Genomic DNA, 19729 nt, shown 5'->3' on the forward strand with positions numbered 1-19729 from the left:
AAGCAGTAGCTTATCCATAAATACTCATACAAACTGAAACTAAAGCAAATAATAATGTAAGCTACACCTTTTCACAGGAATAAGTGTTGCATTAAACTAAAACCATAAGACCACTATGGAGTAAATTTTTATCATACTGCACGAATTACAAAATTGCAGAATAGAATAAAAATCATTTCTGTGGGCACAAATCATAAAGTAATTCTACTTGGATGACATTGCCCACACATTTAAAATTATGTGTCACTAGAAAAGAGAACATTCCTTAATTTAAAGATTAGCTTTAATTTGAGACAAATGCAAGATAATGCTTAAAGCAAAAATAAAAGAATCCTGTATAATCATTCACAGTATTAGTGTTAAAACTAGTGGAGCCTTTCACATTATACAAATATCTGTTAATGATATGAACTGGAATAACAAGTCAAATTAATTATAGGAAAGACAAATGTAAGATTAAGATGTGTTGCTAAAATGCCTGTTCACATTCTGATAGACACAAAAAAATACTATACAGGAATTGGGTTGGGAAGTCACTCCACACCCACCTTAGTCACTCCTCAGATTACCACCTTTTCTAGTCTCTATCAAACAGCCTTCAAAAGCTTCTTTTCTGGACAAAAATGTGCTGCAAATATGGCTTGGCAAGTTCTTTGCCTCAAATCTACATGATTTTTACAGTTACGGAATTAAAAAGTTACCCCAGCACTGGCAGACTGTTGCAAATAGTGAAGGAAAATATATCGCCGATGACTAAAATCTCTATTATGTATATCTGGTGCGTTTAAACTTATGGAAAAATGCCATGAATGTATGCACTAAACCAATACACGTAGACTATGGTTGTTGGGCTACAAAGACACAATGATGAGCCAAAACATTACAACCATCTGCTTAATAGCATCTTGATCCACTTTTGGAATGCAAGACAGCAGCATTGTGGCATTATATTTGACAAGCTTTGGTAGGCTTCTGGTGGTATGTGGCACTAGATATCTATGCAAAGATAACTTTATTTCCATAAACTGTGGGTTTGTGGTTCATGGGCACAGAGTGGGCACCTGATAACATTCCACATGTGTTGCATTGGATTCGTATTAGGCAAATTTTCCAGCCAGTACAAAGCTTGAGTACACTGTCACACTCCTCACGCCACTGTAGTGTGATACTGGCCTCTGAAATGGATAGTTATTCTGTTGTAAGATACAATCACCATTGGCAAAGACATCAAGTATGAAGGGATGAACGTGGTCTGCGTTAATATTCATGAAGTTCACAGATCTCAATTACTGGCAAAGGTTCGACGGCATCACAGGTATTAAAACAGTGACCATTCTCTTTTATTCTGTGAGAATACCCACAGTAACTGGAATCAATGATCAGTCTCCACAAGCTCAGTTATCAAGCATTCAAAAGTGTAAAATTGTATCAGACCAATGTTAACAACTGATGAAAAAACTTCTTGACAGACTGTAATAGTTTGTGTGGCCATAGCCTGAAAGTAGATCATGGTCTTTTGCAAACAAGATTTTTCCACAGCAAATGAAATTGTTTTGAAAATAATTTTGATCATATCAATACCGTACAATATGTTTGTAACATGAAATATCCCTGAGCAGCCACTTAATCATTTACTACACTTTTTTGATTTGCATATGTAGCAAGTAGTCATCAGTCTGTGTCTAGTCAATTCATGAGTTACTAATGGTTGTATGATGACGTAGTAGGTTGGATTCTGGAATCTGGCGTTTTACAGTTACGTTGGAATGAGGTGCAAGCAGCCATGATGTGCTGCATTAAATGTTGGTTTTTATAAATGTTTTCTTCAAATTATGCAAACTGTTTTGACTGATGCTATGAAGTGAAAGAATCAACATACATTAAAAAAGTTGAATTGAGTTCCTGCATCATTATTACATTTCACTGTACATATATGAAAGCAACAACCTACCCCTCTCAGAGGAAGCAAATCATGGACCTAGACAAACTGCTGAAGAAGAATTCTATGTGAAGGATACCAAGGTAAGTAACTTTTATTGTTTTTAACAGCCACTTGCTCATTTTTTATTATCACACAAATGGCCTCATTGTTATTAAATGCCTATTTTTGCTATATTAGTTGGTTTTCTATTACTGAGCCCAGCAGAGCAAGAGGCCTGTTAAAATACAAGTAAGCAAAACCAAACCCCAAGAATATTATAAGCATAATGTCTTTTGGTTTATTCTTGTTCATTTTGGAATGTCTGTAATAAAGCATGTGTCTTGTGTTCAAGTTTAATAAAGTGGTTACATTTCATGGAAAAAGTATGTGCATCTTACTTTGTCTACTCACTATCATGGCAAAACCCACTCTCATGATCCATGGCAACTGTACAGTTTCTATAAACTCAGGAAATGCTCACCATTACCTTTCTACCAAACAATAACAGTGATATCCGACAAATGTTATTGAGTCATTTTGCCTATGCTTATTCTGTTTCTGATGCACAGTGGGGTGCAATGAACAATTAGGAATAGTATAAGTATGAAGGTATGAGTGAGAGTGATAACAATTATTTTCCCATTTGTGTACAAGAACATGTAGAGTATGCACATCGCAATTTCCATGTTATCTTCTTTATATCTTATGGCTTTCCTTATGTAAGATGAGTAAATAGGTTGATACAGACAGGTGTTCCTGGACTTGCACCACATTTTTGTGCAAAAGCATGTCATTGTGATCATTTCCTTTATGAGTCCAAACATGCTTCCATGATTATTATTAATGTGGAAGACCCATTTCTCCCTCTTTTTGGAATCTAGATGAGAGGGTTACACATGAATATTTGCAAATTATCTGCTGTGTTGTAACTAAGAAATAGGATTACTTATTTAGATTTTTTGCATGGAGTCATCAAGATGATGGCTTTTGCAAATGTCAAGTACAGTTACAAACATAAAATTCATTTAGATCTTAGCCTTACTGGTAGTAATTAAACAGTAAGTTGATGCTGGTCAAAATACATTACACATATTAAAACTGCCAACTGTTTTTTATACATTGTTTTACAGCTCTTAAACTTAACCATTCAAATTTCGTTGAGTGAATAAAGACACTTTTCAATTATGAATTCCTTTAGTTTTGATTTGAATTGCTTTTGATTACTGTTTTCCATGGACTCTAGCAGTTTATAACACTATGTCAGTCCATTAGTAAATGGGCTCTGGTTGATCATTTTTAATCTGTTTTTTTGTTGGTAGTAGTTCTCTTTGGACCTGGTGTTGTGGTCACGCTTATCACTACAATCAGTTACTTCAGTTTTTTGTGAGACAAAAAAGTAATTAATTTACAAAGATTCAAAGAATATATGGTGAAGTACTTGTGTTGTCTGAAAACATCACAGCAAGAGTTTTTATAGCCTAGTCCATGAATAATCCTTAACCCTCTTTTTTGTAGCAATAGTACTATGTTAAGGTGAATGTCTGCAGCACAGTCCCATATTTCTATACAGCAGATACGATGGGGATAGATTGCCCCATAATACACAGTTTTAAGCATGTGGGTGGGCACCATTTTGGGCAGTTGACTAAGAAGATACAGGCCATTGCTGACTTTTGGTGAGTGGTGCAACAATGCAGCACATGAGGTGTGACTGCCCGTGTTGTGCGTAGCAGTCAAAGGGTTAATTTATGCAGGTGTAACAAAAAAGTAGGTACAAATTGCAAGACACATTCCTCACACATAGGTGTACAAATTATGTTATATGAACATGGATGTTACAACTCATTTTCTCTAATGAGTCTCAGTGAGAGCTGATTGTAAATGTTCACAATCAGCATGTATGGGTAGACATCAATCCCCTCACAACTGTTGAAGCAAGTCATTGACAAAGATTTTTTGTCCATGTTTGAGCCATCATTGTTGGTGACTGTTTGGTAGGGCCTCACTTTCTTCCACCCTGGCTCTACAGACAAAGTCAACATAATTTCATAGAGAATATTCTACCTGATCTGTCAGCAAATGTGCCTTTAACTGTGCAACAAAACATATACATAATGCAAAATGGAGCATTTCTTCATTTAATTTCAATGTCCATCAGTTTCTAAATAATAGATTTGATGACAGATGAATAGGTAGAGATAGACCAATTGCCTGGCCTCCACACTCTCCAGATCTAAGCCCATTGGACTTTCATTTGTGAGGCATTTGAAAGCTCTTGTGTGCGGAACCCCAGTACAAGATCTTCACAGTCTCCATGCCTGTATTATGAAAGGCTCTGAAACCATATGCAGTACACCAGGGATACATCAGTGCATCTGAGGTCCACTGTGACAGCAAATTGATATGTGTATCAATGCCCATGGAGGGCATACTGAACATCACCTGTGAGAAAGAGTTGCATGTGGTATGCTGGTGCATTCTGTTTGTGTGTACCCTATTTCTTGTGATTACTGAGTTGGAGAAAATGAGTTGCAACATGGAAACAAAGCATCTCCAGACTCATGTTCATATAAAATAATTTCCTCATCTATGAGGTGAGGAATGTGTCCTGCAATTTTTGCCATGCATTTTTGTTGCACCCTGTATATTGGACATTCATATATTGCCAAACAGCGCTCCTTCAAGTCAGAAAGACAAACAAACCTGGAAATGGCCAGCTTAATCAACCAAATCTGATCATGAAATAGGTATGAGAAGTGCTGTTCTTGGTGTAGGTCAAAAATAGTTAGTGAGTGGAGTGTGACACAAAGAGCCAGTTGTGAAACTGGAGAGAAGTTTTTGTTTCTCTGAGATGTGAGTTGGACTAGATGCATTAAAAGGTGTCTAGCCTTATATGTGTGCCTCTTCATCCCTCAGTGATTGGACTTAGGAAAAGTACAAGCAAACCCTTTGGATATAGAAAAGTACAGCTGTACTGTTCAGTTATCCTGGAACTATATGCAGTGAGAGGATAATATGGAAAAAAGAGTGCCATGTTTTACACTGAAGCCTTGACTATAGCATTCATTTGGAGAGTTACACTGCTTGCCAAGAGAAATTTCCATCATTGATTCAGAATGCATGTATGATTCAGAAATTCTTCCTGGTATGCTTATAGAAATGTTACAGTATAGATGAACAATAATGAGAGTATAGGGCTCAATCTCTCATCAGCGCTTATGAGAAACCTTGAAATAAAATGAAACAATAATATAGGTTACAAGTGTACACAGTATGCACTTTAAAGAATCCTTCTTTATTTATCACAATCTACTTACCCGCTTCCCAACAAATGAGCACAACACAGGCACATTTTCACACCTAGACAGTAATACAAAGAAGAGACAAATGATAATAAAAGAAAATATGTAACTTACAATATAACATTTAACTTTTTGGTTGTTGACTACAGCACTCATGTCATTAGCTCCCCCATCCCCACCCCACCCCCTCCATCCCATTTTGGAGACTATGCTCAAACAGACAGGGCACTGTCACTCTGGGAATCTGGAGTGCCCTGGACCTCAGGGTAAATGCATTTGATACAACAGCCAAAATGGGTCTGAGGAGTTGAAGGACAAGGGATGTCTGGCACAATTTTGAATGTCATGCTTTCGAGGTACTGTCAAAAATATTTGATAGAGAGATATATAGCAAGGACTCTGCCAAATGCACTAAAGTTTTTTTGCTGTGTAGATAGACTTTTTGAAAAGAAAGTCAGTGGCTGACATACTTCTGATACCAACTGTTGGAGTACTACTTCCACAGCCGACTTGCTGGCACCAATAAAAAGATCCACCTGTGTACCAGAAATTGGGTGAACCAATAAGACAGCCTTTGATAAAGACAATGTCACAGACTTGAAAGCCTCCTCAGTTGGACCTGTCCTGGGGAATTTTCTGACACAAGAAGTGCGTTTGCCCTTTAGCATATCACTGTAATTGAGTATATCATTATTGTCAGTTAGGCCTCTTGCAGATCTTTTCTTTGAGGAAAATTTCATTGAGATGAGTAATCTGCTGCTGTAGTGAAGTGCATTGCTGTTGAAATGAAGCCTGTTCCATATAGTCATGAGGAAGATGTAACACAGTCTTCTTGCATGGTGCAAGCACATGCTCTCCACAGCAAGGGATTCACAGAATGGGCAGAAGTTGTTGTGATGTGGGAGACATGGAAATCTTCATGCCTTCCAATTGGAGGAACAGCATCTGGTGCCAACCGAGGAAGGGAGTGTCACTACTTTCAGAGGCTGCAGAAGAATGTGATTAGAGAGAACCATAGATAATGAAAAAAATTAAATAAAATCAGCACCCAAATGGGGCCAGACACATTGGCTACAAAGAAACACCATGAAGGTGAGAAACCATCCTGCAAATTCACTGTCATATGCCTTGAGCCATGTGTATGAACTGAAGATTGATTTGCTGTCATTACTGTAGGGTTACCAGAAAACTGAGCTGTTTCTTACACCTCATGGAACTACACTTATCTCCCAATCTGTGTTGACCAAAAATTCCATCCCAGCTGTCTTATCCAAGATGAATAACCATGAAGATTCACATTTAGCAGAAACTGTGGCACTTTACATTTCAGGTAAGTACTTACTGGTTCTAGAACAGACATGTGCCTCTATACACATCCTTTGTTGTCGTTTGGGAACTCACACATTTGTGAACATCATCTAGCATTGCACCCAAAGCCTCTATGGGACCAAAGTCATCCAAATTTGAATATCGGCTACTTGTTGGTGTGTTGTATGCTCTTTGGACTGCCATCTGTCAGCCTGATGTTGAATCTTGCCATTTCAGTTAAGGTTCGCTAAATAGGTGCCTCTAGCCAGTGCATGAAACTTAACTTCGCATTCCAGATGTGTGCAGTTCAGGGCTGGGGCCCACCGGGGCCTATAACATCATCAATCACTGTGTATGAGCTAACCATTTAATCACATGCAAGTGCCTTAGTGTCTGCCTTGGTTGTTGTTGTGGTCTTCAGTCCTGTGACAGGTTTCATGCAGCTTTCCATGCTACTCTATCCTGTGCAAGCTGCTTCATCTCCCAGTATGTATTGCAGCCTACATCCTTCTGAATCTGCTTAGCGTATTCATCTCGTGGTCTCCCTCTACGATTTTTACCCTCCACACTGCCCTCCCTTGATGCCTCAGAACATGTCCTACAAAACGTTCCCTTCTTCTAGTCAAGCTGTGCCACAAACTCCTCTTCTCCCCAGTTCTATTCAATACATCCTCATTAGTTATGTGATCTACCCATCAAATCTTCAGCATTCTTGTGTAGCACCACATTTCAAAAGCTCTATTCTCTTCTTGTCCAAAATATTTATCATCCATGTTTCACTTCCATACATTGCTACACTCCAAGCAAATACTTTCAGAAAAGACTTCCTGCCACTTAAATCTATACTCGATGTTAACATCTCTTCTTCAGAAACGCTTTCCTTGTCATTGCCAGTCTACATTTTATATCCTCTTTAATTCGACCATCATCAGTTAATTTGCTCCCCAAATAGCAAAACTCCTTTACTACTTTAAGTGTCTCATTTCCTAATCTAATTCCCTCAGCATCAGCCGACCTAATTCGACTACATTCCATTATCCTCGTTTTGCTTTTGTTTATGTTCATCTTATATCCTCCTTTCGAGATACTGTCCATTCCGTGCAACTGCTCTTCCAAGTCCTTTGCTGTCTCTGACAGAATTACAATGTCATCGGTGACCCTTAAAGTTTTATTTCTTCTCCATGGATTTTAATACCTACTCTGAATTTTTCTTTTGTTTCCTTTATTGCTTGCTCAATTTACAGATTGCATAACATCAGGAAGAGGCTAAAACCCTGTCTCACTCCCTTCCCAACCACTGCTTTCCTTTCATGCCCCTCAAATGTATGAGACAGGAAAAATACCCTCAGACTTCAAGAAGTGGGCCAAACTGCACAATAACCCTCAGTTTGGTGTGGGGTGGCGGTGGGGTGAGTGGACTGCTGCAGACTGTTGGCCTGTTGTGAGGTCATGTACCACTGAGAGCTATGGCGTGGACAAAGCCTCTCCATCATTTCTAGGTCCCCAGTTACATACATAAATACCCATTTGCAAATTAAAACTTTGCAAAATACTGGCGTTGATCCATTATTCTCACTAACCCAGCAGCAGGAGAGGTCTCTCACACCCCATATACCAATGGTCCCAGTTGATTAACCTACTCATCTTAAGCAACTTCTGTTCCTATTCAAGCTTTCAATGACAAGAACAATAAACAAGGCTCAAAGTCAGAGTGAGGGGGGAAGAGAAGATGGACAGAGAATGGAGGAGGAAATGGACATAGAAAGGGGAAAGGAGAAGAGGGACAAATATTCATAACCAGGGAAAGATCTGGTGGCCTTGCTGGCCATAGTAGGTTTGGCAAACACAAAGGCAAGCTATAGAAACTCTCTTCATGTGTACATTATTGTGTTGAAATGTAAGCCCAGGATGGTTTGGCATGTAGGACAACAAAATGGGGCATAGAGTATCATTAAGGTACTGCTTTGCTATAAGGATGCCACAAATGACAACCAAAGGGGTCCTACTATAGAATGAATTGACAACCTGGAGCATTACTCCTGGCTGGATGGCGGTATGGTGGGTGATAATGGAGCTGGTATCCCACCACTGTCTGGAGCATTTCCAGACTAGTTTTTGGCCTGGATTCTTACTGACTGGAGTAGAGTTGTCCTCAGTAATATTTCCTGCTTCCAGAAGAGCTCCAATGACCAGCAAAGATGTAAAGATATGTGTGGAGACACGTCAGACAATGGAGAAATACCATCCTGCTACCAGTGACCAGATGGTCTGACAACAAGCAATCATGGTCAGAGTTGTCATTTCTTTTTATAGCAGGACCCCTTTGATTGTCATCCACAGCACCCTTACAGCACAGCGTTATGCCAGTAGTATTCTATGCTCTGTTTTGTTGCCCTTCACAGCAAGCCATCCCTGGCTTACATTTCAGCAAGACAACACTCACTCACACAAGGCGAGAGTCTCTTTTGCCTTGGCCAGCAAGGTCTCTGGTTCTCTCCCCAATTGAGACAATTTAATGCATCAACTGGACAGATTTTGGCATGATGTCCTTAAGGAAGACATCCAACAACTCTATCAATCAATGGAAATCCAAATAACTATTTGCATAAATGGCCAGAGGTGGACCAACATGTTGTTGACTAGCTCAATTTCTGAAGCTATTTTTCTTAAATAAATCATCCACTTTTTCTGACATTGCAATCACTTATTTGTCTGTACATGTACATCATATCTACCAATTTCTGTGCCATTCAGATAATTTCTGGATGATGCACCAGTTTTTGTGTATTTGAATGTATATTTAGTAATTGTGAAGCACTGCCAGGTTTGCTATTATACCTGTTATGTATATGAGATGGACTTTATGTATGTAGGTGTGTCCACAATCTCCTCCCAAATCTCTGAAATGATTTAAACTATGTTTGGCATAGATAAAGCAGGCACTTGAGTTTCAGCACTATGGGGTTTATAACATTCTGGCTCAAATAGGAGGAAGATGTTTTCCCATTCCATGGTGTATAGGCTGCCTTGTATGATGCATGTCATATGAGAATATTATCATCTAGCTTTGCGTAACAGTCTACACATCAGGGTCAAGAAATGGTTTTTCAGCAGCAACATGCTATCTGCCCTGCAGAGCAGTGATGGTGGAGTAGTATCAGTCTTCTTTATTGACCTGTTTTGCCTGGCAGCCTATGAGTCAGGGGTAAAAAACACTTTTCAAGCCCATAGTGTGTAAGCTGCCTGGTATGACAGGCATGTTCTGGGAGTAGTATCAGCCTGCTTTATCGACCTGTTTTACAAGGCTACTTGTGCAGATGGACATGGCTGGGGGAAGACTGACATGGATGGAGGAAGCGTTAGACACAGAGAGGGGTTAGGGAGAGGATAAACTGAAAGAGGAGGAATGAGAAAGGACTTAGAGAGGGAAGGGAGAAGGTAGATTGGGAGAGAAGGAAGAAGACGAAGGACTGAGAGTTTATGAAGGAGGATGAGGTGGAGGAGGTGGTGGACATAGAGGGGGGGAGGGGGTCTGATAGAGAGAGGGAGGAGAGGATGGGCAGAGAGAGAGAGGAAGATGAAGATGATGGTTTGGGAATGTGGGAAGGAGGAAATGGGTAGGGAGAGGCAGTCCAGAGGAGATGGACAGATATAAAGGGTGATTACATGGACAGAGAGACCAGACAAGAGGATAGGTTGGAGGAGCTGAAGAGAGAGAGGGAAGAGGAGGAGATGGACAGAAAGACAGGTGGAGGAAGAGATGGAAAGAGGAGACAGACAGAGAGGGAAGGATGAGATGAACAGAGGAAAGAGGGATGAGAAAATCGGCAGATGCGGAGTGATACAAGCTGTGTTTCAATAAACGGAAATAAGGCACCCTGTGAAACAATAAAAGGGCAACCAGAAGTATTGATGCTTAGAAACGAATATGTGGATCTTATTCGTGAAGAAAACTGCGATCCGAACAAATCCCGAAAAATGATCGATGCAAACAATGAAGCACGCCATTTGCGGAGGGATACAAATACGAGTTCCCTGCAAGACAAGCGCTTCACGTCACGTAAATTAAAGCAAAGTGCAGACTCAGTAGGCATAAATACTACGTACAAATGGACAAGTGAAAAGTTCGAGAACAAAAGATGTCATAATAATAAAAATGTAGCTGAAAAGGAATTTCTCATAATTGGCGATTCCATATTGAAGAATGTCGTAGTGCCAGCCTGTGAAGTTGAAGTGCGCCCAGGAATTAGGTCCCATCAGCTCAGTAACTATTTTAAAAACATTACAAATTCAAGAGAAAACATCGAAAAAGAAGCGAACAAAAATTACAAAGCCGTTTTCATCCATGTTGGGACAAACTCCCTCCGAGGATACAGCGAAGAGGAAATCATTAACGATTCAAGAAATATAATCTGATCAGCCAGAAAAATTTACCCCGCTACCAGGATAGTGGTCAGCAGAATCGTAAACAGGAGGTCGGTGAGTGACAGTTATATCAATCGAATCAACTGCAGAATAAATGAGTGCTGTGACATACTAGGTGCTATATTTATAGACTCAAATAAGTTTTTGGGCAAGGAATGCCTAGCCAAGGATGGACTGCATCTAAATAGACTAGGATCGATGACCCTAAGCAAAATGTTTATGGATGTTTGCAAAATCATTAAAACTAAGGGAAACTAATATTTACTGGAGGGGATGTAAAAGAAAAATGCGTGTTAGCTGAAAAGAAAACTGCTGAAGTATGTCTTCGAAAATGTATGCTTAATACCATTAAAACAAGCGAAAATCCTTATTTGATGCACTGGAATATAAATGGCTTAAATTATAAATCTTCCAGTAGCCTAGGCTACAAACTCGATGAGTTACAAATCCTTCTCTCAGAATGTAAAAACATAAAAATTATTTGTTTAAATGAGGATTGGCTTAGCTCTAATACAATAAATATTTTAAATAAAATTGAAAATTTCAATGTTGCAAGCAGCTATTGCAGGGAGAAAAAATCTCACGGAGGTTGCTGCATACTCCTGGACTCTTCTATAAGCTATGAATCGAAAACAGATTTTAATTTTTTAAATGAAGATTGTATATTCGAAAGTTGTTGCATAGAACTTAAAGACCTTAATATGTTAATTATTTCAATTTATAGGATTCCAGACAGGGCTTTAGTGACACCATTCCTCTCTAAATTCCAGTGCTTGCTAAACAAACTAAAGAAAGAAAAGAAGAAAAAAATTGTAATAGCAGCAGATTTTAATATAAACATTGCAAATGACAATAAAGAATCAACAAAATTTATTGATTCAATTAAAAAGTCTGGTTTTAAACTAAATTTTTCGGAGTCCACCAGAGAAAATATTCACTCAGCAACATGCATCGACAACATTGTAACAAATTATAACTTTGATAATGTAAATAAATTCTGTCTAGACTTAGGTCTTTCTGATCACTCTGCCTTGTTTGTGTCACTACCAAAAACTGACAAACATAATATAAAGAAGACTTGTATCAAAAGGAGTTTCAATAAAACAAATATTGAAATATTCTATGAAAAACTAAGTAAAGTTAAGTGGTGTTTCAGGGATGGTGATTCAACAAATGAAAACTTTAGTACATTCTTAAACAGTTTCCCGCCAAGATCATATTGCAACAAAACATCAAGTAAGATAAAATGGATCACACCAGGAATAAAAATATCGAGTGAGAGGAAAAGGAAGCTACACAATCAACTGAAGTACAACAAAGATCCTGATTTTGTAAAATATGTTAGAAACTATAAAACTATTTTCAAAAAAGTTGTGAAAGCTTCAAAACAAATGGCAAATTACAAATTCATTCTAGGGCAGAAAAATAAAACAAGGGCAGTATGGTCTGTAGTTAAGTCTGAATTGGGTGTCCAAAACCATAAACAAGATATCTCAGAAATCAAACTTAAGGAAAAATTGGTTGTAAATCCAGCTCAAATATCTGAGTGCTTCAATGAATAATTTATAAATGTAGCACAATCTGATTTAGACATAGCAAATTATGAGCAGAAAGTAAATAGTTTTGGGTTAAAAGACAATACCACTGAATGTCTTAAAAAATTCAACACAGTCTCAGCAAAACTTGTTGAAAATATCATACTTTCCTTGAAAGACAAAAACTCGGCTGGCTGGGATGGGATACCCACCAAAATAATTAAAAAAGTTTACAACATAATAGCTCATCCTCTCTCTCTCATAATAAACAAATCCTTTGAAGACGGTTACTTCCCTGATCTCTTGAAATATGCGGAAGTAAAACCATTGTATAAAAAAGGTTCAAAAGATGATATGGGAAATTATCGCCCCATCTCTATACTTCCTGTCATATCAAAAATATTTGAAAAAATTGCTGCTTTACAGATACAAAGCTTCATCACACAGAATGATATCATTTCACCAAACCAATTTGGCTTCCAACAAGGCAAAAACACAGTAGATGCAATAAATGAGTTTATTGAAAAAATTACTTCATCACTAGATAGGAAAGCTAAGGTCGCAGGAATATTTTGTGATCTTACAAAAGCATTCGACTCTGTAAACCATGCCCTCATGCTTTTCAAACTCAACAGGTATGGAATAAGGGATATTGCTTTGAAATGGTTTGAATCATACCTCTCGGAGAGGAAGCAAAGGGTAATAATCACATCAAATGGAGCAGATTACTTCTCAGAGTGGAAAACTGTCACACAAGGTGTTCCTCAAGGCTCAATTCTTGGACCCATTTTATTCTTGTTCTATGTAAATGACTTGCCTCTCAATATAAATACTCATTTAACTTTGTTTGCAGATGATACTTCTGCCCTAATTGAAAATGAAAATTCTGAAAATGTACCACATTGTGTCATGAATACGTTAAGAAACCTGGAAACATGGTTCAGTCTAAATGGCTTAAGGCTAAACATTTCAAAAACCCACATGATGAGTTTTAAATCCAAAAAGTCAAAAACTGAAGAAATCTGTATCACTCACAACAATCAAAAAATGAAAGAACTTGACTCAGTCAGGTTCCTGGGAATAAACTTAGACAAAACTTTGAGCTGGAATTCTCATATCGAATATCTAGCAAATAAATTAAACAGCCTTGCTTTTGCAATGGAAATTTTAGCCTGTGCCACTGATATGGCCACCAGGAAAATAGCGTATTATAGCTACTTCGAATCAGTTATTCGATATGGCATAATTTTTGGGGGAAACTCTGGAAACGTTACACGGATCTTAAAATTGCAAAAAAGAATCGTTCGCAACATGTGCTCTGCACAGCTGAGGGCATCATGTAGACCATTATTTAGAGATCTAAAAATATTAACTGTTCCCTCTCTATACATCCTTGAGGTGATTCTTTTCCTACGCAGGAGAGCTGATCTATTAAAAAAAAATCATTTTGAACACTCGTATGACACGAGACATAAAGAAAACTTTATGCTCACCTCTCATCGCTTAAAACTGCGTGCTCAGACTCTTCAGTATATAGCCATGAAAATTCACAACTCTATAAAAGGGTGTGGCATGATGAGTATGAAGGTAAATATTTTAAAAAGCAAGTTACATGATTTTCTAATTAAACGATGCTACTACTCTGTGGAAGATTTCATGAAGGATGAAGTGATACTTTGAGCTGGATCCCTAAAATGGAATAAAAATTTCTGATAGTTATAGTAGATGTAAATGCTATAAGTTTGACAAATTTTAAGTAAGTAAATTCTTCACAAAGTATTACTGTAAGTATGACAAAATTGTAAATAAGCTAACTGTAACCTTGACCTGTCTCCTGTACATCAGACATATGTTCTGAAATATTGTACGTTATGAGATAAATAAAACACATTTAACACACATTTAACATTCTGCTGTAGTGATATGCTTTGCAGGGCAGTCTACATATCATTGGCATGAAACATCTTACAGTCCCTTGAAATGTAGGCTGCCCTGCACAGCAGGCATGTTGTGGCAACAGTATTGGCCTCCTTTATTTATCTGATTTGGAGGGGCTACACATGTGCAAGGGCATGGCTGTAGGCAGGCTGAGATGGACGCGGAGGAGATAGGTAGAGATAGGGAGGCAATAGGGGATGGAGAGGAAGAGAGAGGGGCAGGAGGTGGACAAATTGGATGAGTGGGAGCAGTAGGGGGTGAACAGAGAGACAGAGGTGGAAGTGATGAGTAAACACACAGTGATGACATGGGGAGGGTAGGCAGAAAGTAATTGATAGGAAAGCAGCACGGGGGAGGGAAGAGAGGAACATGCAAAGGGAGGGGGAGGAGAGGACGGACAGAGGGAGTGGTGAATTTGGGATGGATAAAGAGATGATGGAGAAGGAGATGGAAGGGTAAAGGTTGGACGATAAAGTGAAAAGAAAGATGGGGAAAGGAAGAGTTGGATACAGAGATGGGGAGAAGGAGACATTTGGAATATATGTGTTGAAAACATGTATGGGAAAAGACACAGGTAAAAGGCTACTGTATCATAATATGATATGCTTCTGTGGGTCATAAAAGAACGCAACAAAGGTATTTAAATTACAAAAGAAGCCAGTCAGGATAATAGGAAACTTGGCACCCAGAGCTCATAGCAGACCTTGCTTCACAAAAATAAACACTATGACTCTATGATCATTATATGCAGTATCTTGCAATGTGTGATGCAAATCAAGGAGAACTATTGCAGATATCAGCAGTATGGCATGTGTCATAAGAGCAATGCCAGGAACAAATGTGACATAATATAATTTCTTTGCAAGTATTAAAAAATATAGAGGTGCTTTGTGAAATAATGAATTAACCCTTCACTATCATACTTCAGTACATCAAGGAATAACCAGACCAACAATTCAAAACAAAATTGAATTTATGGAATTAAAACATGATAATAAATTCAGTTGGGAATGCCATACCACAGAATTGCTGAAGCACCTAAACAAGTCTGTATTTGCAGTGGAAATGATGTCAGATGTAGGAGATATAAATATAAAATTACTTGCATACTTTTCTTACTTTCATTCTAAAAAACTAAACTCTCCCCAAACAGACCATGAAGACTCAATGGTACTGACTGGCTGCTGTGTCATCCTTAGCCCACAGCATCACTGGATGTGGATTGGAGGGGTATGTGGTCAGCACACCATTCTCATGGCCATATGTCAGTTTACAAGATAGGAACTGGTACTTCTCAATCAAGTATCTTCTCAGTTTGCTTCACAAAGGTTGAGTGCACCCCACTTGCCAACAGCATTCAGCAGACTGGTTGGTTACCCACGCAATTTGTCATCCAGCCTGACAGCACTTAACTTGGGTAATCTAACAGGAACTGATGTTCCCACTGCGGCAAGGCCATTGGCTACTTTCATTCTACAATGTCGTTTTATGGGTTTCATACTTATGGGTAACTTGTCAAGCCAAGAAAACGTTTTTAAAGTGCAAGAACATGTAATATGCCTCAAGTATGGTGTAAATTCAAGAACATAATGTAGAAACCTGTTCACTCAACGTAGGAACCTGTTCACTCAACTGGGTATTCTAACCACTACTTCTCCATATATTTATTCCTTAATGAAATAGTTTGTTAATAATATGCCTCTATTTCCATCCAATAGCTCAGTACATAGTATCAATACTAAAAATAACAATCTACATAAAGACCTAAAATCACTTACCATGGTCCAACAAAGGGTCCAATATTCAGGTACATACATTTTCAATAAATTTTCAGCAACTATTAAAAACTCCATTGCAGATAAAGCACAGTTTCAACACCCTTTGGTAGGCACCTCCTCCTACCCTCTAGTTGAATATCTTAACAGGGACTGTTAGACCAGGTTAAGTAGAAATGTCTGCTGGATTCCAGTTTTGACAGCACTTGGTCACGACGCTCAAGATTAGGTATTTTGTGTATGATAAATTTATTAAAACTCAATACCTATGTTTCATTCTGGCACTGCATTATTTCTGAAAATATTAGCATTTCCAGTTTATTGCAACACATTCACATATTTTGACAAACTCCTGAGAAATGATCAGGGAAATGAGTATTACAGTTAAATGGTCTATAGTCTTTATGTCATACTTTCTGCCTTGCTCCACACTCATGAGAATCAGACCCATTTCTGGGTCTGTGGAATGTAAAATGAATCTAATCTAATCTACAAACATCAGCATGAGTGAGCCAGGTTGTAAACCATAATCTCACAAGATGACAGCAATAAAGAAGGTGAATCGCCCATTTGTGATGTTAAAATTGCATCAAAAGAGCAATATTTGAAATTTTACAGCAGGTGTCATACTGAGAACAATATATAAAGGCTTGTATGTTAAAAGCAGTGGAACAGCTGAAAATTCTTGTAACCATCATACATACTGTTCTCACTACAATATCTGCTGGCCAAGTAGAAATAATGGGCTTTTGACCCAATATTTACTAATGCAAATGGCCAATCACCTTCAATATTGCTGACATGTTGTGAGATTATGATTTACTACCTGGCTCACTCACAATGATATTTGTAACTGCATAATGTCATAGTCTTGTTGACCCACAATACAAATACATGCAACTGCATGATTACAGGTAATGATGATAGCTTTTATTGCATATGTTTTGGATGATCTGAAGAAAGCAACCAAAACTAGTTATCATGCTGTAACTGTTTAAGGAAAAAGAGTTTGTGATCAAGGCATCAAAAAAAATTTTAATCAAAAATTTTTGATTTCATGTATTTCTACTACAACTGAGTTCTTAGGAAGCTGATAAATTTTTATTTGAGAGAAAGAAAATGGTGTGACTGTAAATTTTTATATCAGCACTTGTAGAATTAGGATATGACCTACCAGTAAAATGTAACATAATGCATTCTTTATTTTAAGGTTGTAAATATTCCAATCAGTAATATGTTGGGATATGCAATGACACAACGGTTTGTGTATATTGACACTCTACTGATGCCTGTAATGTGTTGGACCTCTTAGGTCTTTACAGTAATAAAATTAGATTCAATTCTGTCATCTAACATGAGGCAGTCTGATGTCTTATGTATCTTTCAACAACAATTCATAGTGGTGTTGGATGTCTTCCTGAAGGAAGACCAGTTTGTTCAGTGATTAAAGTTGCTCAGACCATGGGTAAACCACATAATAGAGACTAGAATCAAGTGAAATAAATATCCTGATATCGGAACTACACATCCATTTATGTATTATTTATGAGAGAGATTTGAGAATTTACAGTAATGCTGATTTGGCAGATGACAAGTGGAGAAGCCAGTCAACAACCAGCACTATGGCAAGGTTGGCCTACACTGGTGGGGAAATATTACTGACAAGTCAGTTGCAGAAGCTAATGGCCACCTTTACAACTGAAGCAGAAATTATTTCAGCAAACACAAAAGGCAAAAAATTAATTTGATCATGCTGTTTACAGTCTGTATAGGTTAAAATGCCAGAATTTCCTCCAACACTTTACATTTACAAAGCTGATGCATTAAGACTAGTAAAAAATGTTGAATATCAATGACAGTCAAAACATATAGAGGTCCAACATGTCTATATTTCTAAAATATTGCTAAACTCCAAAATTATGTTGAAACATATAAATGCAAAAAATCAGTTGACTGATCTTCTGACAAAGATCATGAAACACATTCAATTTTATTTGCTACATAGAGAGACTGATGTGCAGAAAATGAGGCAGGATTCCTTCACTTTTTTATCTAGTCAATTTTCCATCTGGAGAAAATGTCATAAAATGAAAAGTTGTTGAGGATTCACTGTAACTGTTGTGTCATTCCACAGTGATGTGAAGTATTCTTGATTTTATAAAAACTCTTTGTAATTCATTTGACATTGAATTATTTGTATTCCATGAACAAATCATTCTTAAATAACATTGAGTTGGTTGAATTTAATATTTCAATAATGACATCTCTCTTTCTACAATAAAAACCTTTGATTTCAGACATTAGCTAACCACTTTTTCAATTTCTTTTCCAATTTGACCTAAAACTCCTAAAATGAAAAGTACATTTGGAGCACTATAACATCATATGTAAGGAAAGATTTCATGTTCACATTGACTGCACTTTCAAATTTTTTCTGGCATATTTATGCAATTTTTTATGCTTGTAGACAATCCTTACCAACTAATCCAGAGACAATAATGCCATTTATTTGCAGAAAAGTCATTGCCACTGTGAAGTAACCACAAATACTACTCCCAGTATCACTCATTGTCACAAATGTCCTTGAAAGACGCAACTACATACTTTGCAAGGCCATCAACTGACTCTCACTAACCTCTTAGATGATGGGTATCCTGTCCAAAATCCTACACTCATCTCAAAAGTAGTATTCAATCCTGCACCCAGTCAATAAAACACTTATGGTAATCCCCATTCAACCCCTACTCTCAGCCCTGCATCCCACAAACCAGTCCCCTCAGGATGACCAGAAGATACAAGACCTGTTCCTCAGACCCATTCACCACTTACCACTACAATCCAGACATATTCATTTCCTATCTAATCAGTGTTACAGCCATGTATGAAAGCAGCTGCATTGTACATTAGATTTTATGCTATTGCTGTGTAGTTCTCTATGTGGGTATGACAAATAACAAGTTGTCTACCCACAGGAATGGTCACTGCTGAACTGTGGCAAACAGGAAACTTGAGTATCACTTAGTGCACAGGATTGACACCACAACACTAATGACTTCATCCTGTCTTCAGCGCCAGCTCCTCCAAACTGTACAGGCACAAATTGTCCCTCTAAACATTCCTCCATTATCACTATCCCTGTGGCTGAAATCTCTTTAATCCCCATCCTTTACTTGTGCTCTTCCTACTTAGTTACTCTTACACTTGCCTTTCCCCTCATTTCCACCAAATCAGTCCTTATTTTACCTTCAAAAGCCACTGTTATCTCCTGTCTGCCTTCATATGATTCCCTAACCCCTCCTTTGACAGCACATCTTCAACAATCTCCTCTCCTGTAGCCATAGTTCTTTCTGCAAGTGCCCAATTTGCCCTTTTTGGGTCCTCCAAAGCCCATTCCCCTGAGAAAATGCTCATAAAGAGTCACTGAGACCAAGGCCACAAGTGTACCTGTGCCTGTGTGTGTGTCTGATCAGTTAGCTGAGGTCTCCTTTTTTAATTATGGTTTGATTTTTCCATGCCAAATTATCT

General features: G+C 38.0%; 1 protein-coding gene across 5 annotated transcripts in view; it reads right to left on the reverse strand.

Annotated features, from left to right (window-relative positions):
* The window catches only part of LOC126277958 (uncharacterized), a 226444-nt gene that overhangs the window by 145872 nt on the left and 60843 nt on the right, over nt 1-19729 (reverse strand). The window lies entirely within an intron of this gene.

Source organism: Schistocerca gregaria, chromosome 6 (genome assembly GCF_023897955.1).
Source record: "Schistocerca gregaria isolate iqSchGreg1 chromosome 6, iqSchGreg1.2, whole genome shotgun sequence".
Classification (NCBI taxonomy): Eukaryota; Metazoa; Arthropoda; class Insecta; order Orthoptera; family Acrididae; genus Schistocerca; species Schistocerca gregaria.